Below are 25,528 nucleotides of genomic sequence, written 5' to 3'. Positions count from 1 at the left end.
GGGACTGCACATGATGAATTAAGGGGTAAGTGGGACTGCACATGATGAAGGGCGGTGAGTGGGGCTGCACATGATGAATTGGGGGTAAGGGGGACTGCACATGATAAATTGGGGGTAAGGGGGACTGCACATGATGTGGGGGTAAAATTAACTGCACATGATGATGGGGGAGTGGGGCTGCACATGAAGTTGGGGGGGAAGGGGACTGCACATGATAAAATGGAAGGGGGGATAAGGGGCTGCAAATGATGAAGCGGCACTGCAGATGAAGTGAGTGGGTGATAGGGGACTGCAATGGATGAAGTAAGGGGACTTCAAATTAAAGTGGGGACATTAAAGTGGATCCCCTATGGCCAGGATCACGTTGGGCGATTTTGTGCGTATTGGCCGTAGGCCTACAGCTTATGTGCAACGTCTTTTTAGGCCATGTCCACACGTGGTGGAATGGTGGCGGGTTTTCCGTATGGACCCGCAGCAAACAAGTGCTGCGGTCCGTACGGCTGTCAATTCCCGCACGGGGACCGCAGCGCTCAGGTGGGAAGGGGGGTACAGGGGCCCAGGTTTTATGAACAGCCCCGGGCCCATAGTCCACTTAATCCGCCACTGGCCAGCACATTACCCAAACGGAGAAATAAACCCCTAATGCCAGACAGCAAACTAGATTTCAAACCACAGCTAGTCTGTGAAACCTGTCAAGGAGAAGCATTTACAGCAATAACTCTCATAAAACCCCTTTATAAAACAACTTGGAGGTGCAGTGTCTTCTGATCTCTTCGTTAGCTGCCATTAAGGAATGTGACATCTGCCTGACAATATTATTGCAGCAGCGACAGATTTTTAATTATGACCTAGTTTTGAACAACCCCCTCTATACTTAATGAGAATCTCTCAGTAGGATAAACCCTCCTTAGCCATTTACATGGGCATGCAGGTCATAGAAAGTTGAATAAAGTGATACCTTGATATCTATGGTCTGCTGTCTTATTCTAGAGAACTCCATGTTTTTCTTATACGTAAATGAGCTGTTAATTCTATGGGCCAGATGCTAATCTGCATGAGAATTTGCACCTATAGCGTAAATGAAAGTGGGATATACCCATGTGAGGCATGTAGCTCAGGAGAGCAGACTGTCAGTCATTACATGTCTCACACAGGTAATGCCCCCTTTCATTTAGAATAAACTTTGCAAGCAGATTCTCAAGGAGATTTATGTCCATCCCATAGATCTTAGCAGTTCATCTCAAGACAGCTAAATGAGTTTAAGAAAAACGTGGCCGTAAACCCATTTTAATTACAAATTAACTCTTTGCATTCTGAATTTGTTTTAGTAATATAAACTTACAGTTTTGCAGTCGTCTTTGGTTGCTCTTTCCATAGCTCGAATCATGCGCGTTTGTTGTTTTAATAATTCATCCTTTAGCTTTTCTTGATGGAATCTGTAAGATTTTATTATTTTAATGAAGTGAAAAGTTTGGTTCATTACATTTTAACTGTTATGTATTTTACAGAGATATTCTTTCTGTAATACTATATTTAGGCCTTTTAAGAGGTGGCACGGGCTTGGGGTTCAAGTCTGTAGTCATTCTGTGGTCATATGTCCACCTACTCCCATCACCAGAGAATCCTGACAGTGCACAGTGTGCACCTTGTGAGGACTCACGAGTCTGTAGCCATAGACAAGCTTGGACAACCCCTGCAAGTTTTCAATCTTTGGTAAATGCCATGTCTCAAGACTAAGTGCATAATCAAAGACTTTGGAAGGGGTCGTATTGACAATCCATGCTGCCATATGTCCGCTGCTAATGCAATTTCACTAAATATTACCAGCACCCAAATAAATCTATAATAGTATACACAGTCACACACTTGGGGCTAGTGCAGACGTCAGTGCAAAACTGTCTGATCTCTGACTGCAATGCACGGAGTTGCTGCAAGTCTTCCGACCAGACAGCTTCATATATTTCTAAGAGGCTCTCACACTTGAGTAGTGAGAGCCACAGCCAGTCCATGCTGGGACCCATCTGCATAAGCCCTTACGCTCTCTCAGTGCTTACTCATCCTTTAAAGCCTTGATGTATGCATACCTATTATGTGTATGCTTACACACCTACAACATAGGCATCGCTAGTACAGACATGCACAGTTTTCACACACATCATTTACTACATTTGGTAGATATAAAAAGTCCACACACCCCTATTATAATACATGGTATGTCTTGTAAAGAAATTATTCACATTTTAATGTCACATCTCAATTGAATTGTACAGATAAGAAATAAAGTGAAATCTTTCAAATGAAAAAATAAAACTAAATCTGGTTGCATAAATATGCACACCGTTAAACTAATACTTTGTTGAAGTTCCCTTTGAATTTATGGCAGGAAGTCAGTAATTTTGAGTAGGAGTCTATCTGCATGGTAGATCTAGCATTGGCAATCTTTACCCATTCTTCCTTGCAGTAGCGCTCCAAATCTGCCAAAATATGAGAGCATTTCCTGTGTACAGCCCTCTTCAGGTCACCCTCAGATTTTTAATTAAATACAGATCTAGGCAATTCCAAAACGCTAATCTTTTTCTGTTGAAGCTATTCTTTTGTTGATTTGGAGATATGCTTAAGGTCGTTATTGTGCATAAAAGTTAAATGAATCTTTAGCTTTCTAGTAGAGGTGTGAAGGTTTTGTTCAAAAATCGTCTGATTAAATAGAATTGTTGATAACTACCTCCACCTTGAAAACCCCAGTTTGAACTGCCAAAAAACAGCTCCAAAACATAATGCTGCCTGCCTCCACCATGCCTCACTGTGGTTTTGGTGTTCTTTTGGTGATGCACAGTATTATTTTGTGACAAACATACCTTTTGGAATTATGGCCAAAGAATTCAACCTTTTTGTTTCATCAGACCATAACATTTTTTCCCACATGCCTTTGGCAGACTTAATGTAGGTTTTGGAAAAACATAACCTGGCTTGGATGTTTTTTTTCTTTGTAAGAAAAGGCTTCCATCTTGTCACTGTATCACGCAGGCCATACATATGAACAATAAGTGAGATTATCACATGCAGTGCAAACCTCCCAAAAAATTCCTGCAGCTCGATTAATCCCTCTGATCAGCCTTCTGAACCAATTGTCTTGTCTTTTCATCAATTTTGAGAGATGTTTAGTTCTAGGAAATGTCGTGTTGTGCCAAATTTAAGTCACTCTGTTGGTTCTCTACTGTCTTCCATGGAAAATCTGTATCAAATGCCAGGAAAAAAAAGTTTTTACCCTTCTCCTGACTGATAATTCAACAAAGATGTTTATGGACCTTGGCTTTTGCAGTAAAATTTTACTAAGAAAATGTCAGGAAAATCCTACTGGAACAGCTAAATTTTACATGGACTTAATCACTTTAAATGAGGGCAGCTGTGTGCTGACTACTATTTATCATGAGTTTCAGGGTAGTTCACACAAGCATATAGCGTTCAGCGGTTCATCCAAAGAAATGCGACAATTGTTTTTTCTCACTTTTCATCCATGTGCAATTTGTGTGGTTTTTTTTACAGCTCCAGCTAATAATCATTTACAAAATCATCTCCAGTTTCCTATATTGCAGAATTGCCATGTATCCCTAAAATTTGGATGCTATACTGTGTCTCTGAATGGAATTTGATTTTTTCAGTCACCATAGACTTGAATGGTTGCGTCTCACCACTTTATCGAAGAGAATAGTGCATCCTGCGCTTTATTTTTCTTCACATGCAGATTTGGTCTGTGGAAAAATGTGCTAATCTGCACTGCTCCACTGATTAACGTTGGTCCTAGTGCGGTCCAATTTTTTCATTGACAGCACTCGAACCAAAAATACAGTCGTGTGAATGAGCCCTAAATGTGATTATTAGGTTATTTTAGTTTTGTTATTTTTATTTTCCTCTTCAAAATTATTTCATTTTGTTTCTCAATTAATTTGTACAGTCTATTGGTGGAAAAAGTTCTGGAATTGGTCTGCTTTTTATTATATTTTTGCATGACATAAACCAGGCATTTTAGCAGGGGTGTGCAGACTTATACCTACTGGACTGGTCTCTGAATGAATTGGGCTGCCAGTGTGACGACTATATCATGATTAATTGAAGAGTATATAGACTTTAATATCCACTATATATACAGTACATATGCATGCTCATTATGTACTGGCATTCACCCTCTACTCATTAACATTCACTACATTTAAAAACTAAATATACCGTTCTACATATTAAACATCTGTATTATTTTGCAAACATATTTACTGTTACCTGACCAGGCTCCAGTGCCAGATCTGCATCCTCTTTCCCCAACAACCTGATCTCGCTGTGCTAGTTCACCTCAGTCTAATATAGTAAGTGCAAGGTGTGACCACATGTTTTCATTAGTACGACAACTTGGTGCCTGACTATTAACTCAGCTTTGCTGTTCCAAAATGCTGGACACACAGGCCGGGTGGACGACCGTCAACTTAGCTTTTCTGTTCCTGAGAATTTTCCAACATTTACAATGCCAAGCCTCATCTTGTTCGTGCTACCATGGGCATGCAGCATCTAAGGACTTGTCTCATATCAAGAACATCTGGGACATCATTGATAGTCAATTTCAAGGAGATCTGCCAGCAGTGGATCTTGATGATTTGTGTGACCTTTTATATTTATTATGGCAGAACACTCATCAGGCAACCTTTAATAACCTAATTCAGAACATGCCATGGTTTCTAATTGTGCTTATATGCAAATAAAGATTATTATTATTATCATCATTATAAAAAAAAAGATTATTATACGCAATAATAAATAAATGGAGACGGTTTAAAAAAGTTTCCATTTTTTTCATCATGTGCATATCATTAACGTCCATTCATTCTGTGATTCTCATAATGTAACAACTTTTCATTCTTAGTGCTATAATTTTAATTAAAAACAATTTTTTTTAAGAAGGTCTTAAAATGAAGTAAATACAACCTCAGATGCACAACAATAGATGACAAACTATACCATGTGTGTGTCCGAGTACGATATATGCACACCGCTAATTCGGCAGCCGCTGGGCATAGGAGACTGCAGTCGGCGTCCAACTGCCTCTCCTACACTATGGCTGCCTCAGTTGTGAACTGGGCATTCCCCTTGGGCCATCCTGTACACAGCTGTGGGGGAACCAGGTGCCATTTTTTCTATAGCCCAGATCTGTACTCAGAGCTGCGATCTCCCCAGCCATCGCTCACAAGGTTAAGCTGTGAACACAGGTCGTCAGCCTAACAATGTATTACTAATATCAGGCTACTGAGCTGTTCTCACCACTGGAGAAGTCACCGCCACAGCTATGTTCTGAGTGGTGAGAGCAGAACTGTAGAGGTGACTTCTTCCAGCGGTGTCAGCACAGTGTTCCCAGCACAGCAGAGAAAACATCACGCTGCTGTGCACTGAACACTGACTTAGCTGTGGTCAGTCAATGTAAAGACTCATTCAGACATCTCTGAAATGCAGACATCTGAATGACGCTTATCACTAAGTGAGCAAAGCCATGTATCTAAGCCCATCATGCGTGATGAAGTCTGCTGAGCCTTGTATCTAAGCCCTTCATGTATTATTTAGTCCGCTGAGCTGTGCATTTAAGACTGTCATGTGTAATGTAGTTCACTGAGCCATATATCTAATTCAGTGATTATATTGTGTTGTGCGTTCCACCAAACCATGTATCTAAGCACACAATTAAAAAAAAAAAATCGCAACACATTTTCTTTAAGCTTGAGACCATAACCACAGGACCTGGGCATCTTGCAATCAGTGAATCAACCATGATCAACTCTATACCAAAGTATTCTAGAGCCAAATGTGAGGCCATCTATACAAAAGAAAAAGTTTAGCGAAAACTTGGCCATGCAACAGGACAATGAAAGAAAACACACCAGCAAATCTTAATAAAAAATAATTAATGTGTCACAATGGCCCAGTCAAAGCCCAGACCTCAATAGAAGCTGTGCTTTACTCACCCTGTCCACCACTGCTCCCGTCATCAGTTATTGTCTGCAGCGCTGATGGCACGTCGACAGTGGTGCAGTCAATAATGCAGCTCAGAGGCTCCATCTGAGTTGACAGCATGAGCTGCTGACCTCCACAATTGGCTGCAGTGTTGTTGACATGATGTCAGCTTTACAGGCAATAACAGGCACCAGGTAAAGTGTGTAGACTCATTTTTGTTTTTTTGGACATGGGAAGGGCGAATAAAATTTAGAGGATTTTTTTTGTTTTGTTTTGTAAACAAATGTATCTAGGGAAAATTAATTTTCTGAAATGTGAAAACCCTTTCTAAGTGGAATGTGCATAAACAACTGTCCACAAACCTCAAAGAGCTTACAGGGGTTTTCTTTCCTTGGGGTACAAGACTGCAGTCACTCTATGTGAGTGCAAACTTGTGAATTCTTGATCACGCACACTGCGCGAAAGAGGATTCTCCAGCGCCGGCGCCAGGAGCGGCGGTCATGTGACCACAAGTACCATATATACTCGTGTATAAGCCGACCTGTGTATAAGCCGACCCCCCCCCTAATTTTTCCACAAAAAACTGGGAAAACTTATTGACTCGCTTATAAGCCTAGGGTTAAATGGAGGTCCAAGAAGATGCTCCATAGATAAACCCCCCCCATATGCTGCTGCACAAGGGTTAATGCTGGCCCAAGAAGATGCTCCATAAATACCCCCCATATGCTACTGCACAAGGGTTAATGCTGCCCCATAAGATGTTCCATAAATACTCCCATAATATGCTGCTGCACAAGGGTTAATGCTGTCCCATAAATACCCCCCATATGCTGCTCCACCAGGGTTAATGCTGCCCCATAAGATGCTTCATAAATACCCCTTATTTGTTGCTGCTGCTGCAGTAAAAAAAATGACATACTCACCTCTCCGTCGCTGGGGACCAGGTGCCGGTGTCCTGGCTGTGGCGATATTCACCTGTCCCCGTTTCAAGCTGTGCACCGATGTGTCTCCCGGATCTCTGCATTGACAGCAGAGGGCGCACACTGACTACGTCATCACGCCCTCTGCCGTCACAGCAGGAGGATCCGGAGACACAGCGGTGCACAGCTTGGAACGGGGACTGGTGAATATCACTCTGCCCCCGTCATACTCACCCCTCCTAGCGCAAGATCTTCTCTGCAGCGGCAGCCCCTGCATCTCTCTCTGCCGTCTGCTTCCTGCATTCAGCTGGTCACGTGGTACCGCTCATTAAACTCCTAAATATGTGCATATTCATGAGTTTAATGAGCGGTACCACGTGACCGCTGAATGCAGTAAGCAGATGGCAGAGGGAGACGCAGGGGCTGCAGAGAAGTACCAGGAGAGGTGAGTATGGTCTCTGACACCCCCACTCCCCCTCCCCCGCCAAACCCTCGGTATATGACTCGCGTATAAGCCAAGAGGGGGACTTTCAGCCCAAAAGAATGGGCTGAAAATCTTGGTTTATACACGAGTATATATGGTATGTGATTTGCATATCCCTAGACATGTTACAACTAAACATTTCCAGCTCGCTCAATTCACTTGTCAGCATGTGACCTTACAATATATATGCAAATTGCATACTTGCGGTCATGTGCCCGCCACCAGAAAAACCTCATGACGGGCAATATGTGCACTGTGAGGTTTCACAAGTTGGTAGTGAGAGTGACTGCAGACTTATTCCCCAAGGCTGGGCAATTTCTTTAAATCATGTTCTAAACAAGAGTGGGTCAAATTTCCTCCAGAAAGATGTGAGAAAGTCACAAAGAAAACAATTACTGATGAAGGTGGTTCTACGAGCTATAGATTCATGGGGTGCACTTCATTTTTTACACACTGCTTTTTCATTTTGTCCTAGTTTTTATTAAATAAATAAAGCAATTGCGTAGTTTGTTATATTACAAAAAAAATAGAAGAATAACCGCAGAATTCACCAAATGGATCATAACCCTGTCATAGGGCAGTAGGGGGAAAACAGGAGACGTGGAACCAGGGCCCCTGAACTGCCCCTAGGCTAAGTGTGTGCCCTGACTTTCCTTAACTTGGGGGTACACTTGATGGTAGTGAGGCCCAAGTCCCTGACCTGTCCCTATCTCCTGTATAGCCCTGAGTGAGGCAGGGAATAAAGTAAACTGCACCAAAACCCAAGGAAAAGGTACTTCAGACACCTCGGGGTTAAATGAGCTAAAAGAAGACTTAGCTTGCTCTGCTGCAATGCTCCAAGACAGCAGAGTCAGCACTTGAAAACAGCATACAACTGAAGCACCACAGGACTCTGTCAGCTCCTGAACTCTAGCTTGGTTGGTCTCCAAAGAGGATCAATATCACCAACAGTTAGCTGGTGCACCTGGTGAGCTTATATAGGAAGGTGGGAGTGGTTTCCACCTGCATAGATAATTAATTACAATGCAGTAACACCAGCGGTCACCGGGGGAGGGAAAACCCACCAGCAGACTAACTAAAGTTGTAGTAACACCAGCGGCCACCTGGGGCAAAAACGGACTTTAACCCCCGATGGCCTGAAAAGAAAAAAGGTATTATGTGAGGATCTAGATCTAACATCAAATGGATCGTGACAAACCCCTTACCGACCTATGATGGACAGTTACGATACAAGCCCATATCTTTTCCAGCAGATGATGGCTGTAATAGTAAGCCATCATCTGCCTCTAGTAGATGCGATGTGCCAATGAGTTGCCATGACAGCCCAGGGTTTGCTGGAGACCCCTGTGCATTGTCATGACGGTTCTCCTGTACATTCATAGACCGTGATTTTCACTATACACAACAGTACTGTAGTTTTGCTATGTATAGTACAAGCAATTGGATGATTGCAGGTTCAAGTCCCCTAAGAATAAGCAAATGCAGTAAAAATTGAAAAAAAATGTTTAAAAGAATATAAAGTTCAAATTATCTCCTTTTTCCACATTAAAAATACTTTACAAAAATTACACATACTGTGTACACTCGAGTATAAGCCAACCTGAGTATAAGCCAACCCCCCCTAATTTTGCCACAAAAAACTGGGAAAACTTATAGACTCGAGTATAAGCCTAGGGTGGGAAATACAGCAGCTACTGGTAAATTTCAAAAATAAAAATAGATACCAATAAAAGTAAAATTAATTGAGACACCAGTAGGTTAAATGTTTTTGAATATCCATATTGAATCAGGAGCCCCACATAATGCTCGATACAGTTCATGATGGCCGCATAAGATGTTCCATACAAAATATGCCCTATATAATGCTGCACAAAGGTTAATAATGGCCCAATAAGAAGCTCCACAGAATAATATGCCCCATATGCTGCTCCATAAAGGTTATGGCACCGTAAGATGCTCCATAGATTATGCCCCATATGCTGCCCCATAAAGGTTATGGCCCCATAAGATGCTCCATAGATTATGCCCCATATGCAGCCCCATAAAGGTTATGGCTCCATATGCTGCTGTGAATAAAAAAAAGACATACTCACCTCTCGCCGCTGGGGGCCAGGTGCTGGTGTACTGAGCAGGCGGGGACACTGGCGCGCTATGGGGGCCAGGTGCCGGTGTCGCCGCTTGCTCAGGGCCCCGGCACCTGCAATATTCACCTTTCCCCTTTCCACCGCCACGCACCGCTCTGTCTTCCTGGTCCTCTGTCAGTGACTGTTCAGGCATAAGAGGGCGCAGAGCGTACTAACTACTTCATCGCACCCTCTGACCTGAACGTCACAGCCACAGGATGTGGAGGACAGAGAGGCGCACGGCGGTGGAATGGGGACAGGTGAATATAGCATGGCTCCCCCGTCCTCCCTCATCATACTCACCGCCTCCTGGCGCGTCTCTGCAACCCCTGCTTCTCCCACGGTCTCTGGCGCCACAGCTCTTCCAGTGTTCAGAGGTCACATGATACCGCTCATTAAAGTTATGAATATGTGCATATTCATGACTTTAATGAGCGGTACCAAGTGACCGCTGAACACAGGCGCCGGAGACCATGGGGGAAGCAGGGGCTGCAGAGACCGTGCCAGGAGGGAGTAAGTATGATCTGACAGCCACGCTCCCCTCCCCCGTTGACCCTCTGGCGTATATGACTCGAGTATAAGCCGAGAGGGGCACTTTCAGCCTTAAAAAATGGGCTGAGAATCTCGGCTTATACTCGAGTATATACGGTATTTGGTATCACTATATCTGTAAAATTTCAATCTATAAACATATATAATTAATTACCTAATTGGTTAGTGGTAAAATATAAACACCAGAATTACGATTTTGCAGACGCAGCAGCACTGGAAAGAAATGCAAAAAGGTCAATCAAAATGTACCGTATTTTTTAAACCATAAGACGCACTTTTTTCCCCAAAAAATTTTTTGGGAAAGTTGGGGGTGCGTCTTATGGTCGCAATATACTTACATCCATCCATGGCTGGTAGATGGTGCAGGTGCCGCGGGGCTCTGTGGTGCAGTGGTGGCAGCGGGCTGTGCTCCGGTGCAGGGGTAGCGGCTTTCTGTGCTCCGTGGGGGGCTCCGCCGGCATTTCCTCGAATCCCGGAGGCCTCCGCACATCCGTTGCTGGCTGCTGCCATGTTGCGGTGGCCTCTGGGAACATGGACGCCGGGAAGATGGCCGCCGGTCCGGGGACGGCGCATGCGCAGGTTCAGATCTCGTCCCGAGATCTCTTGAGATGAGATTCAAATCTCGGCAAAGAGATCTTGTCCCCCGAGATCGGGCTTTGAGGAAATGCCGGCAGAGCCGCCGCCCCTGCATCGGAGCACAGCCCACCGCCACCCTCACCCCACAGAGCCCACCTGCCCGAGCCCAGCCCAGCTGCCCCAGCCCAGCTACCCCAGCCCAGCACAACCCACCTGCTCCAGCACAGCCCACCTGCCCCAGGCCAGCACAGTTAGCCCAGCACAGCCCACCTGCCCCAGCACAGCCCACCTGCCCCAGCCCAGCCCAGCTGCCCCAGCACAGCCCGGCACAGACCACCCCAGCCCAGCTGCCCCAGCACAGCCCAGCTGCCCCAGCACAACCAACCTGCCCCAGCACAGCCCACCTGCCCCAGCACAGAGCCGCTGCCACTGCACCAGCCTGGACCACTGAATGACCCCTGTGACCACTCCTCTACCTGTGCCGGATCCCTTCCCAGGTAAGCTGATTTCGGACTGTAAGACGGACCCCCATTTGACACATTATTATTTTTTTCCCTATTTTCCTTCTGAAAATTGGAGTGCGTCTTATGGTCCAGTGCGTCTTATTGTCCGAAAAATACGGTACCTACCACAAAATTTTACCTATAAAAACATCAGCTCAAGGCACAAAAATAAGCCCCATCAACTACAAGTGCTTCTCACAAAATTAGAAAATCATCAAAAACTTAATTTATTTCTGTTCTTCAATGCAAAAAAAGTGAAACTCATATTATATAGAGTCATTACAAACTGATCTATTTCAAGTGTTTTCTTTCTGTTAATGTTGACGATTATGGCTTACAGCCAATGAAAATCCAAAAGTCATTATCTCAGTAAATTAGAATAATTAACAAAAAACATCTGCAAAGGCCTAAGTGTTTAAAAACATCTCTAAGGCTATGTGCCCACGCTAGCATTTTTAAACGCTCAGGAAAAGGATCCCCTTTCCCAGAAAACGCGCGTCTTTTTCCGCACGTTTTTTTTGCGCGATTTTTGACGCGTTTTTTGACACGCGATTTCTGGGATCATTGGGGATGGCTAAAAACGCTGAGCAATGAATTAATGAGCATGCTGCGTTTTTAGCCGCTAAGCGATTCCTGAGCGGTTAAAAACGCATGCATTGGCACCAAAAGCAAAAAACGCATGCTAATTAATTAGAAGCATCTTGTAAGCATTTCTGCAGTGTCTGAGCCGGCACAAACGCTACGGAAACGTATACAAAAACGCAACGTGGGCACACAGCCTTAGTCTGTTTCAGTAGGCTCCACAATCAAGGGGAAGACTGCTGACATGACAGATGTCCAGAAGGTAGTCATTGACACACTCCACAAGGAGGGTAAGCCACAAAAGGCCATTGCTAAAGAAGCTGGCTGTTCACAAACTGCTGTACCCAAGCATACTAATGGAGAGTTGAGTGGCAGGAAAAAGTGTGGTAGAAAAAGGTGCACAAGCAACCGGGATAACTACAGCCTTGAAAGGATTGTTAAGAAAAGGTCATTCGGGGAGATTCACAAGGAGTGTAATACTGAAAAAAGTTATGAGTCTTGGAAAATGGTGACACATGCAAATTGTTTTTTTTTCTTTTACAAATTTCCAATTTATGGCTATGTGGATGGAACAATAAAAATCTTGGAATATGGGGTGGAAAAATCGCTCAGTCGGGAAGGGGCTAAAGAATATGGATCATTTCAGTGCATATACAATCAGGCGAGAGGAGAAGCAGAGCAGTCGTTAGACAGCGCTACATGCGTGGAACAGTAGGAGGCTCTCTGCTCTACGTCTCCTCACTGAAGTGATGCAGATTATTGAAGCTCCAGTTGGGGAGAACCGCGCCTATTCAGTGCTCTTTTTTAGAATCTTCCCTTGTACGAGAACTTCAGATACTGAGCTCCATCATTCAATGAGTCTGTTTTTGCTGTTATTCTAATTGAAACTGACATGGTAATGGAGGTAGTGCTGACTAGTTCTTGTATGGAATGGTAATCTGTCATATGTTGTTGTTCAGCTGAGGTTGTATCTAATTTTAAGATTTTTTTTGTATCCTGATTAGAGTTGAGCGAATTTGTTTGGATTTTGACCCCAAATCTGATTTTGACATATTTGAGCCATGTTCAAACACTATTCGTGCCGAATGTATGTCTTATGATCGGTTCCGAACATATTCGGTAATTTCTACTCCCATTGACTCTAATGACGTTCGGCTGTGTTCGATAAATATTGCAAAAACAATATTCGATTCTGATCATATTCAGAACCGAATCCAAACAAATTTGCTCATTTCTAATCCTGATCTGTAGGATTTCTGTTTTTATACTACAATACATCACTAGTTTTACATTTTACAGTAGACAAAAGCTAGACTCAAAGGCCACACAGACACTTTTAGTATTAGTGGGTCTTCTTTATATAGTCTGGAGAGAAAACACCAACACTCAGCATCCTATTATGCAGCTATCTTTACATATTTGATTTAAGTGGTATTCCCATCTTAGACATTTACATCATAAAAGTCTGCTAGATGTGGATCATACCCAGGCTTGCATCTATCTCCGGACTGGGAGATCGGCTCCTCTAGCCTAATCTAGTGATGTGGCTGTTGACCAAACATTATCTAGGCTGTTAATATATGAGGAGGTGGTCACTCTTAATGTACGTCTATTGCAATCACTAAAACAGCCAATCACAAGCCAGCAGTTGCCTCTTTAAGGTGGGGGAGGAAAACCCTGGGAATCCCATCTATCAGAGATTTATGGCACATCCTTTACGGTCAGCATCACTATACCTTTACCTCATCCTCCTTTCCCTTTGCTTCACTTTTTGCTCAGCTTGCACAATTTCCTTGGGAAGGGCCTCTAATAGGTCTTGTAAGTCCCCATGTCGATTTTCAATGCTTGATAACATTTGCAAAGGGTTTATTGCAGCCTGGTCATTGCCTATGCAACATGTGTACACTTCTGCAATTTTCTTCTTCAGGGCAGATAACATTTTATCCTGTGGTAAGAGATATTTTAATCCTTATTGTTAAATAAATACCGGTATTTCTGAGAGTGTGTGAGCATCCTCAATGTTAAATGGTTATCTGTGATCTGTGTATTCAGACTATAAAACCTCACTGTGGAAACTACTATGGCAGCCATTCCCACACCGTCCGGTCTGCCCTCAGGAGACTGTCAATTTGGGACAACCATAGCTTGGTGAACCCTACAGTTTGTTAGCAGTCAGATTTCTACCTCTCCTATGTTGAAATCTAGACCCTTACATTCTGCAGTCTCCTGCGCTTCATCTGCTGCAGAGGAGATTGCAGAGGAGAGTGCCTTGCAGCAACTCTCTCCAGAGGCTAAGTCCTTTGTTCCCTTAACTGAGCATTCTCGTGGGACGAGCTCCCATTGGAGTTTGGGAGTCAGGTGCTCAGGTCCTGTGTCAAATCCTATTGGCTCCTCTTGGAGCCTTGGAGATTTCCGGAAGGTCCCGTTTGGTATAAAAAGCGTGCATGGCTGTTCCGCCATGCACTAGTATTCTTCATACTTGCTGCTGTATGTTTGGTGATGGATGCTTGGACTGGTAAATGACTTATTAAGAAACCCCTTCCCCCTGATAATACGTTTGTGTGAGTGATTGGTTCCTGCCAGTAGTAGCGCCAGCGCGCCTAGCTCCATCTTGCTCAGCAGCCTAGCGTCTGTGCCTCAGTGCACATTGGGTGCAGTTAAACCCTGTGCACATTACCGCCATAGTGCTCTGCATCTACTAGCTGCGGTTTTTCCATCCTCCGCACGGTGGACCCCGAGCGGCGAAGGCACTTTATTTATATTTTTTATTTAGTGCCTTCCGCCACTCCTAACACAGTTAACCTTAACTTTACCTACTCAAACCAATGCTTACACTTTTTCTGTGCCATGTACACATAAACCCAACACATACCCAAATGTTATAACGTTATAAAAATTTTTGCAGAAAAAAACCTGATCTTCTAATGTCATGTTCCCAAGGGAAAACATCTTCACTTTCAGCTCCAGTTCTGCAATCTGTTCTTGTTCTCTGGCCAAGGCCTCCAAATACTTTTTCTTCTGTTCATTACCAGATTTCAGTCTCTGGTTCCTGTAGGTCACACAATTAAATATAAGAATAAAGTTGCTGAATGTTAATTGTGTATTTTAACCCCTTAGTGACCAGTATTTAAAGGGGTATAACCATCGCCAAGATTCTTTCCCAATATTTAGCAGGTGTAATAATAATAACATTAGGAAATACTTCCAATTAGAAATGTAGTGTAGTTCTTCTAATAAGATATGTCACTTAACCCATGGAAAAGCATTGCAGTAGCTTAGATAGCCATGATTACGACCACTAACAACTAACTGACTGTCACTATATCAGTGGTTGTAACCATGGATACCTAGCTACTACAATGCCCTGCAGATGGGGTAAGCAACATAGCTAATCAGAGGAACAGAGGCCGCTATCTGCAGACCGGATACAACTTCAAGAGAAATGTGCTGTCGTCCAGGTGCAAAAATTAAAGATGTGTCTGACAGGACTCTTCAGACCTACAGATGACTACCCATTCCTGCTACTACATGTGGGGACAAATGACACTGCAAGAAATGACCTGGAAACCATCTGCAGAGACTTTGAAAACTTAGGCAAGAAAGTGAAAGAACTGGGAGCGCAGGCGGTCTTCTCTTCCATCCTCCCAGTGGATGGCCATGGAACAAGGAGGTGGAATAAGATTCTGCAGGTGAACAACTGGCTACGTCGATGGTACCGTCAGCAACGATTTGGATTTCTGGATCACGGAGTGAATTACCTTTACGATGGACTACTTGCTAGAGATGAGGTGCACCTTACGAAGTCTGGAAAACATGTATTTGGAAGTCGCCTTTCTACACTTGTAAGGAGAGCTTTAAACTAGAACAATGTGGGAAGGGAAGCAAAAGACCAGAAAAAGCCATACACCTGACGAATGCTATTGAGAACTCTGCTATTAGAAGTGGAAAGGAAGAACAAAGACAAAAGAATCTAATTAATAAAAATATTGGAGAAAGAGAAACCAATCACAAACTAAAATGTTTCTATACTAATTCACAAAGCATGGGAAACAAACAAGGAGAATTGGAACTACTAACACAGGAAAAGAAATATGATGTCATTGGAATCACTGAAACTTGGTGGGACAATACACATGATTGGAATACAAGACTAGAAGGATACAACTTATTTGCTAGAAACAGACTTGATAAACGAGGAGGAGGTGTCGCATTGTATGTTAGAAACGTGTATATCTGCACAGAGATTGAAGCTTCAGAGACTGGGAGTTCTGTGGAAACTGTTTGGGTAAGAATACAAGGACAGAACAATGGAAAGGACACCATTGTAGGCATTTACTACAGGCCGCCTGTGCAAGCTGAAGATATGGATGAACTCTTTATGCATCAAATTGCCAAGTTCTCCAAAAAATATGACATAGTTGTCATGGGAGATTTCAACTATCCCGACATTTGTTGGGAATCTCTCTCAGGCAAAACTAACAGGTCAAGGAAATTCTTATCCTCTCTTGCTGACAACTTTATCTTCCAAAAGGTAGGGGAGAAAACAAGGGGAACTGCTACCTTGGATCTAATGCTTATAAACAGGGAGGAAATGGTTGAGGAGGTAAAAGTGGCTGGGACCCTAGGAGGTAGCGACCATGCTATTTTAGAATTTTGGATAACTAGAGGAGAAAGACCTGTGAAGACTCAGACATCAAGGTTAGATTTCAGAAAGGCAGAGTTTAAGGGATTCAGAAAGAGAATTGGAGGGATCCAATGGCTGGATATCCTTAAAGACAAAAATGTCCAGGAAGGATGGGAAATCTTGAAAAATGAAATTCTCAAAGCACAATTGTTAACAATTCCGAAAAGAGGGAAGAATAGGAAGCATTTAAGGAAACCAGGATGGATGAACACAGAACTTAAGCACATGCGAAAAAGGAAGAAAAAAATGTTTATAAAATGGAAAGAGGAAGGCATATCTAAAGAAGAATATAATGCTGTCTGCAGAAACTGCAGGGCACAAATCAGATTATCTAAAGCTGACAATGATTGAGGCTTGCAAGAGATGTCAAAAGCAATAATAAAGGATTTTGGGGATATGTTAAAAGCAAAAGATAAGTCAAAGATGCTATAGGATTTTTACAGGATGAAAATGATGAAATGGTAAGACAGGATGTTGAGAAGGCCGAACTTTTAAATTCCTATTTTGCATCTGTTTTCTCTCAGAAAGAAAATGTAACATCAACTGTTCTTCACTGTCCTATTAAGGGAATAGAAGAATCCAGGATATCTATACACAGAAAGATAGTGAGGAAACACTTAGCTAACCTAAATGAATTCAAGTCTCCAGGTGCAGATGAATTACACCCCAGAGTACTGAAGGAGACAGCAGAAGAAATTTTTGAACCCCTCTCCATAATCTTTGAAAATTCTTGGAGAACAGGAGAAGTCCCAGTAGACTGGAGAAGAGCGAATGTTGTTCCTATCTTCAAAAAGGGGAAGAAGGTGGACCCAGGCATCTATAGGCCGGTGAGTCTGACTTCTATACCAGGAAAGATCTTTGAATAAATTATTAAACAACATGTATGTCAGTACCTGGATAAGAATGAAGTGATTAAACAGAGTCAGCATGGGTTTGTAACTAATAAGTCATGTCAGACTAACTTAATTTCCTTCTATGACGGAATCACTGATTGGGTAGATCAGGGAAATGCTGTAGATATAGTATATCTTGACTTCAGCAAAGCATTTGACAAAGTAGCTCATACAATCCTTATTGAAAAAATGACTAAGTATGGAATGGACAAGGCAACTGTTAGGTGGATTCATAACTGGCTTAGTGATCGGACCCAAAGAGTGGTCGTAAATGGATGCACATCCAGTTGGAAGAATGTCTCAAGTGGGGTACCACAGGGCTGTGTCCTGGGCCCTGTATTGTTCAACATCTTTATCAACGATTTTGATGAAGGAATTGAGGGTAAACTGATTAAATTTGCTGATGACACAAAGCTAGGAGGGATAGCTAATACTAGAGAAGAGAGAGAGAGGATTCAAAAAGATATAAATAAACTGGAGCAGTGGGCAGCAACTAACAGAATGGTTTTTAACAGGGAAAAAATGCAAAGTACTACATCTGGGCAATAAAAATGAAGAAAGCATATACAGAATGGGAGGAATAGGGCTAAACAATAGCACATGTGAAAAAGACTTGGGTATACTAATAGATCACAGACTGAATATGAGTCAACAGTGTGATGCAGCATCAAAAAAGGCAATTCTAGGATGTATTAACAGAAGCATACAGTCTAGATCACATGAAGTCATTATTTCCCTCTACTCCTCTTAGGTCAGAGATCATCTGGAATATTGTATCCAGTTTTGGGCACCACATTTTAAAAAAGACATCAACAAACTGGAGCAAGTTCAGAAAAGAGCGACCAGAATGGTGACCGGTCTGCAAACCCTGTCTTATGAGGAAAGGTTGCAGGATTTGGGAATGTTTAGCTTGCAGAAGAGAAGACTGAGAGGAGACTTAATAGCTGTCTACAAATATCTAAAGGGCTGTCACATTGTAGAAGGATCATCTTTATTCTCATTTGCACAAGGAAAGACTAGAAGCAATGGGATGAAACTGAATGGGAGGAGACACAGATTAGATATTAGAAAAAACTTTTTGACAGAGTGATCAATGAGGGGAACAGGCTGCCACGAGAAGTGGTGAGTTCTCCTTCAATGGAAGTCTTCAAACAGAGGCTGGACAGACATCTGACTGGGATGATTTAGCGAATCCTGCTTTGAGCAGGGGGTTGGACCAGATGGCCCAGGAGGTCCCTTCCAACTCTACGATACTATGATTCTATGATTCTATGATTTCTAATTGGAGGTATTTGCTAATATTATTATGACACCTGCTACATATTGGGATAGGATCTTGGAGTTGGGAATATCCCTTTAAAGACTGCCATAGAAGGTGGTCACTGAGGGGTAAAATATTTATTATTACACTTACCATATATTGGGATAGGATCTTGGAGATGAGAATACCCCATTAATGGTCATTATTATTTTTTGGCTTTAATAAGCATGTCCATGCCCCAGCTGTTAACGGACAAGGGGCTATGATAGAAGACTAGATTTGTGACACAGGACACAGTAACCTCTTTATAGAGTTGTTCCCAAAAATGAAAAAGTGTCCTCAGTAAAAAAAAACAAACACATAAGTTGTAATACATTTCACACATTTACAGTTTTCCCAACCTTAACTAACAATAGGGCAATTAGTTACATAAAGAAACAAGAACAACATATAACTTATTATTTATGTCAGATTTCAGGGAGAAAAAAAGCATACTAGAAGACAAAAGGGCAAGCTCTTTCCATATGCATGTACAGTAGGGTGTGTCGTTCTAACAATGGGCTGTAGAATAGATTCTTCTACATTTATGTTATGGTCTACAAAGTAATGTCAGACTAGATCCAGTTTTTAAAAATAGAATTTTCCTACTAAATGTAAAATACATCAAAAGATCATATTCTAGTCTACAAAAACACGCAGCGGCATATATAGTATGTGCGTAATATAGGTACAGGTGTAATGCAAAATGTAATGTGATCTGTGTAATATAGGTTTAGAGGCATGCAAAAGCTAAAAAATGTCATGAAAAATTCTTACACATGAAATTGAAGAATTTTTTTCACTTTTTTTGGCCTTTTTGTCTGATTTACAGGAAAGAAAGAAAAAAATACTGGAATCATCAAAAGAAAGCCCTGTTTCTCAGAGGAATATTAATATCAAATTCAAGGGGATAAACTGTATACAATTGCTATAAAGTTATAACCTGTGTGGTGCATCCACTTTACTGATGCAGCTAATCATTGGTTTCAGTGATTGGCCTCAACAGTCATTGAATGTATGCCGGGATTGTTCCAGCTAAGTGCGCACTGTTGGGGACCACTGGAGCAGAGACTCTGACTGATGAACGATTTAGGCTGCGTGCCCACGTTGCGTTTTTTTAAGCGTTTCCGCAGCGCTTTTAGACAAGCGTTTCTGCTGCTGAAACACTTAAGAAAAGCATCCAATGAAATATAATGGAAAACGCACATGTTGTCCTAATGGTGCGTTTTTTCCGCTGCAGAAATGCAGCATGTTCATTAATTTTGCGGAAACGCACACATTTCCGCATATATTCAATTGTATTGCAAAACGCATAGGAAAACGCGTGCAAAAACGCTTAACAAAAGCGTCAAAAACGCTTACAAAAGCGCTTCATAAAACGCATGCGTTTTCCCGTGACAAGGGTGTTCGTTTCCCCTCAGGAATATTCTGCATCAAAAACACTACGTGGGCACATAGCCTTAAAGAGAATCTGTCTTCAGGGTGTTTTTTACCCCTTCTGACAGCAGCATAATGTAGATGAAAAAACCCTAATTTCAGCGATGTATCACTTTTTTCAGTTTACTGATTGTTGCAACTTTGATTTAAAACTGTTTGATCTGCTGCAGATCTAGCAGTTCTCTGAACGCTGAGCTCTGTATAACCCCGCCAATGCCATTAATTGGCAACTTCCTGTGTAGACTGTACAAAGGCAGAAAAGTGCCAGTCAATGGTGGGGGTGTGATTGAACTACATGCCAGTATGGTAGTCCTCTAGTGCTAATCTCCTGCGATTTTCTAAAAACTACACCAGCAGACCAGTAAGGGACACATCGCTGGAATGAGGGTCTCTATCCCTCTATCATGCCACTCTCAGATTAGGTGACAAAAGCCTGGTGGCAGATTCCCTTTAAAAAATTTTTTTTTCATTTTTTGATTGCCTAGTCTTACACATTTTTTTATTCTGTACAACCTCTTCTGGGTCTCTAATTTGTGTATTCTATGTGAGCCCCCAGAGGATGACTACAAAAATCAAAGCTGGGGGGGGCGTGGTTTGCAGGCGAAGCGAGCAGACCTGTTTACCAGGAGCTCCTGCTTTTCCCCTAATTAAGCATGCAAAAGCTTACTTAAAAGCGGACTTTACGATTTAAATATTTACTGAAATATCCCTGGAGTGAAGGAGGACTGGAAATAACCGTTTCCAATGAAGAGGAATTTTGTTTTTGGACTAAAAGGCCCTCTGAAGAGATCCGAGGTAGGCCTCCCTTCCCCTGACGCGAAGCCACGGCCAGGAGTTTCAATGCCTGGCCAAAAGAAGGGGAAGGAGATGACTCGGCAAGCTCAATGGTCTCCCCGGGATGAAGACGCTAAGAGAATGATCCAGACAGCGGCCCCAGCAAATGAGGAGTCGAGTATGCAGCGGTGCCAGGAGACCGCGGTGTGCCACAAAGCAGGAGGACCGCGGGCCATAGCAGGATCCTCCCTGAAGTCAACGCTAGCCAGGAGTGCAGGTATGCCCAATGCTGGGAGAGAAGTAACATGTCAGAGCACAGCGGGACGCGTGGAGAGCTTGGGGAAGACAGCGATGCTGGCCGGAGGAGATAGACACCGGCGCCAGTCAGCGTCTATTAAACCGGCGGTTGCAGGAGCAGGACGGCGACCGGAGAGAGCGGCGGTGATTCATCAAGCGGCTGCGGGAGCAACCAGGAGTTCCATGGTGGTCGGAGGTCCAGGAGAGCCGGCGGACAGTCTATCGGCGGCCGCTGGAGCGATCAGGAGTCCGAGGAACGCGGCGATGTCATCGTCGGCTTCAGGAGCAGCCAGGAACCCGGGAGAGGCGGCGGTGACTGTTTCAGCGGCTGCAGAGGAGATCGGGTTTACAGGAGATGCGGCGGTGAGTTTCTCAGTGACTGCGGGAGCTGCGGGGAGTCTAGAGGAGGCGGCGGTGATATCTTCAGTGGCTGCAGGAGCAGCCAAAAGGCAGGAGAAAAGAGCGGCAAATTCAAAAATGACAGTAGGAGCGGCTTGGTGTATGGGGGAAGAAACGGCGCCCTCTTTAATGGATGGGGAGTTTGTCAAAGCAGCGGCACATTTAAAAGTAGCTCCAGGAGTAGATGGGAGCAGAAAGAAAAAGATAATTATTTCTTCAGCGGCTGCAGGAGCAGATGGAAACTTGGTGGATGCAGCAGGAGACCCATTGGTTAATACAGGAGAAAATATAAACTGGAGGGATATAGAAATGAATAGCTCAGCAGCGGGTACTGGATTCACTAAAATTTTAACTGACGCAGCGACAGAATTAGCAGCGAAGATAAGAGCAATCACAGGATCAGCAGGAATAGGAACAGATGGGAGACAATTCCATATATCATCAGATACTTCGGAATTATCGGGAACGGATGGGAGTTGGGGAGACATGGTAGGGCACACAACAGAAGCGGGGGGAACAGACAGGGACCTGGGAGATGAAGTTACAAATCCTTCAGTGACAACAGGGTTTAGCTGGAAGCCTGGGGAAACCGCGGTGCATGTAACAGAGGCGACAACTATAGGGGAAAGCTTGAAGCTATCAGGGACAATGGAGATGAACAGCAACATTGTAATACAACAGAGTCTACGTGGGGGAGATAATGTTAAACAGAGTGGGGAAGAACTTAATCCTTTTAACCCTCCGTCAGGCGCAATAGATCTGACAGGCACACAGTAATTAGTTTCACTTCTCTCTCCTTGCCCACTTATCAGAAAACCCCACCCCTCCTAGTTATCTCCTGACTCTACAGGCTCTGTGAAACCTGATATCACAGTGACTCAGCAGACCTTCTAGTGAGCAGATATCAACACTTTGGCTTCTCAGGCACATTGCGCCTGATTTCAACACAAATTGAAAGGTTAGTATTTTCTTTTTTTATTCATCACGATTGTGTATTTAGCTTGTTTTATGAAGGATTAATGCTAAATTAGTGTACATAAGTACTGTTTTCTTAGACAAAAGGAGGGTGGCTTCTAAGGCACATTGCGCCCTAACACATACTCTTTCTCTCTTGCTTCAGATTTTCTGCTGCAATGGCCAGAAAACAGTATGATTCATCTAAACCCCTTCATTTAGAAGAAATGAAGATTTTTTTGTTAGAAGATGATGAGGAAGAACCAGCAGTAACTGAGGATTTAGAGGAATCTAGTGACATTTCATCTGAAGATGAGGTAGCAGAATGTAACACTGATTCTGGAACAGAGCAGGATGGTGATGACACTGATACAGAGGAAACAGACACAGATCTAGCTTATTATTTGGGCAAAGATAAAAATACAAAGTGGAACAAAAAGGCACCCAAGAACAAACAGCGCAGAGAATCCCACAATATTATTACACACCTTCCTGGAGTTATTGGAAGTGCTAGAAAAGCTAAAACTGCAGTGGAATGTTGGAGTAATCTAATTACAGATAGCATGTTGGAAACTATTGTTCGGTTCACTAACCAGTATATTGACACAATCAAAGAGCAATTCTCCAGAGAGAGGGACATCAAAAACACTGATGTGATTGAACTCAAGGCATTTATTGGCTTGTTATACCTAGCTGGTGCTTTCAGAGCAAATAGGCAAAGTTTGGAGGAGCTGTGGGGGACAGACGGTGATGGCATCGAAAAATTCAGCCTTGTGATGAATCTGAAACGATTCAAAGTCCTGATCCGTTGCCTCCGTTTCGATGATCGAAGTACCCGGACAGAACGAAAAGGTTATGACCGGCTTGCACCAATTCGGGACATATTTCAACAATTTATTATGAATTGTCAAAAAAGCTATTGCCCGGGGCAAAACCTCACTATTGATGAGATGCTTCCAGGTTTCCGTGGAAGATGTGGTTTTCGGCAATATATACCATCAAAGCCAAACAAATATGGAATTAAAATTTTTGCCATGGTTGATGCAAGGATGATGTACACTATGAACATGGAAGTTTATTGTGGAAGACAGCCACCAGGTCCTTTCAATGTGAGCAACAAGCCTAGTGATGTGGTAAAGAGAATTGCTGAGCCAATGTTTGGATCTGGTCGAAATATCACTGCTGACAACTGGTTTACTGACTTTGATCTGATTGATTTTTTAAAAACGAAAAAGCTGTCATATGTGGGAACTGTTAGAAAAAACAAAAGGCAGTTGCCGCCAGATTTTCTATATACAAAAGGCAAACAACAGTATAGCACTATGTTTGGGTTCAGTAATGGAAAGATTTTAGTTTCTTACATCCCACGCGAGAGGAAAAATGTGATTTTGGTCTCTTCATTACATAATGATTACACCATTGATCCAGAGTCTGGGGAGCTAAGGAAACCAGAAATCATAACTTTTTATAATTTGACCAAAAGCAGCGTTGACACTGCTGACCAAGTGTGTGGCAATTTCAATGTAAGTCGAAATACCAAACGCTGGCCGATGGTAATCTTCTTTACAATGCTGAATGTGGGTGGCATCAACTCACAAGTAATTTACCTCGGTAATGAACTTAAACAAATGCGCAGAAGAATGTACCTAAAACAATTGGCTAATGAACTGGTGAGTGGAGAGCTAAGCCTAAGAAGTACAAAGACGGTTGGAATGCCCCTTGCCCTGCAACACCGGTTGAAGAGATATCGTCCCAAGGACGTTCCAGAACAAACACCGACTCTACCACCTTCTAAAAGACGCAGTTGTACTACCTGCTCATTTGTATCTGGTTTCAGAAGGCTTTCTAAATATGACTGCAAAATATGTAAAGAATCAATCTGCCTTTCCCATGCAACTTTCGTCTGCCAGCCTTGCTTTTCTAAGTGTACCTGTGCTGCTTCTGCTGCAATTGAAACCACTGAAGATGAGTAGAAAATAATTAAGTAACATCTAAGTGCAATATCCTTTAAGTTTTTTTCCATAATTTTATATTTAAGCAATAGTTAAGTAAAGATAACTGGAGCCTATTTGGCGGTACTACCGAAAAGTGGTACTTTTAGTTTTAATAAGTTTATGGTTAATAAATGTTTTTTTTTGCATCTGATTTGGTGTAATCTCTTTTAATACATTCCTATGAAGGTCACTGACTACTTCTATAGTCCTGAAATTGAAATATGTAGCTACTATAGGTGGTTTTCTGACCTGTGCTTGTCAGGCACATTGCGCATGAACTGAGGAGAATCTATATTGCGCCTGACGGAGGGTTAATAGTACGAGCTTGGGTATAGGGGATAATTTTCATTTATATGATAATACAGCGCTGGGGGAAGAAAATCAGCATAATCACAATGTAACTTCAATACGGCACAACCCCTGCAAGCCCTTATCACCCAAGTTAGCTATAGATAGCAGACTTAGATATGATGCACCAACGTTTGTTCCAGGGGAAATAGGGGAGGAATATTACAGGTCAGGGGAAGGAGAGAAGACAAAAGGATACGATTCTGATTTTTATAATTCCAGTAATAATATAAACGGCTTGTCAGATCATACATATAATTCATTTAATTAATTGGAAGATTTGCATAGTATGGATTCTGGGGAATTTTTGGATGGGGGGATGTCTGAATCTGGGAGCGACGATTCATCTGCTGACATGGAGTCTGAGAGATATAATTCCTCGGACTCCTTTTCAGAGGATGGGGGAGATGGATGTTCTGACTCTGATATTGGAGAAAAATTTAGTAATAATTGCAACAAGGGAAATTATAATACTTCTACTACTTAATTAATTTACATAATCCCTGCTACTGATAGACATCCTACAGATGACTTTATACTCAAAATGTTTAAAGCTTTGATTAAGTCTGTAGAAATAGTATGGAGAAATCACATCACAGATAAAAATTTAGAAGTAACGCCGGGTTCGAAAACTGTAATGTCAAATTCCAAGCTAATGATAACACAGGTCAACGAAAAAAATTTTTTTTTCTGGTGTCCAAAATATTTTAATGAATTTGG

The sequence above is a fragment of the Dendrobates tinctorius genome, unplaced genomic scaffold (assembly GCF_039654945.1).
Source record: "Dendrobates tinctorius isolate UK_male_01 unplaced genomic scaffold, ASM3965494v1 ptg000035l, whole genome shotgun sequence".
In the NCBI taxonomy this organism is placed as follows: domain Eukaryota; kingdom Metazoa; phylum Chordata; class Amphibia; order Anura; family Dendrobatidae; genus Dendrobates; species Dendrobates tinctorius.
The sequence above is the reverse complement of the archived record's forward strand: the minus strand, read 5'-3'. Positions refer to the sequence as shown.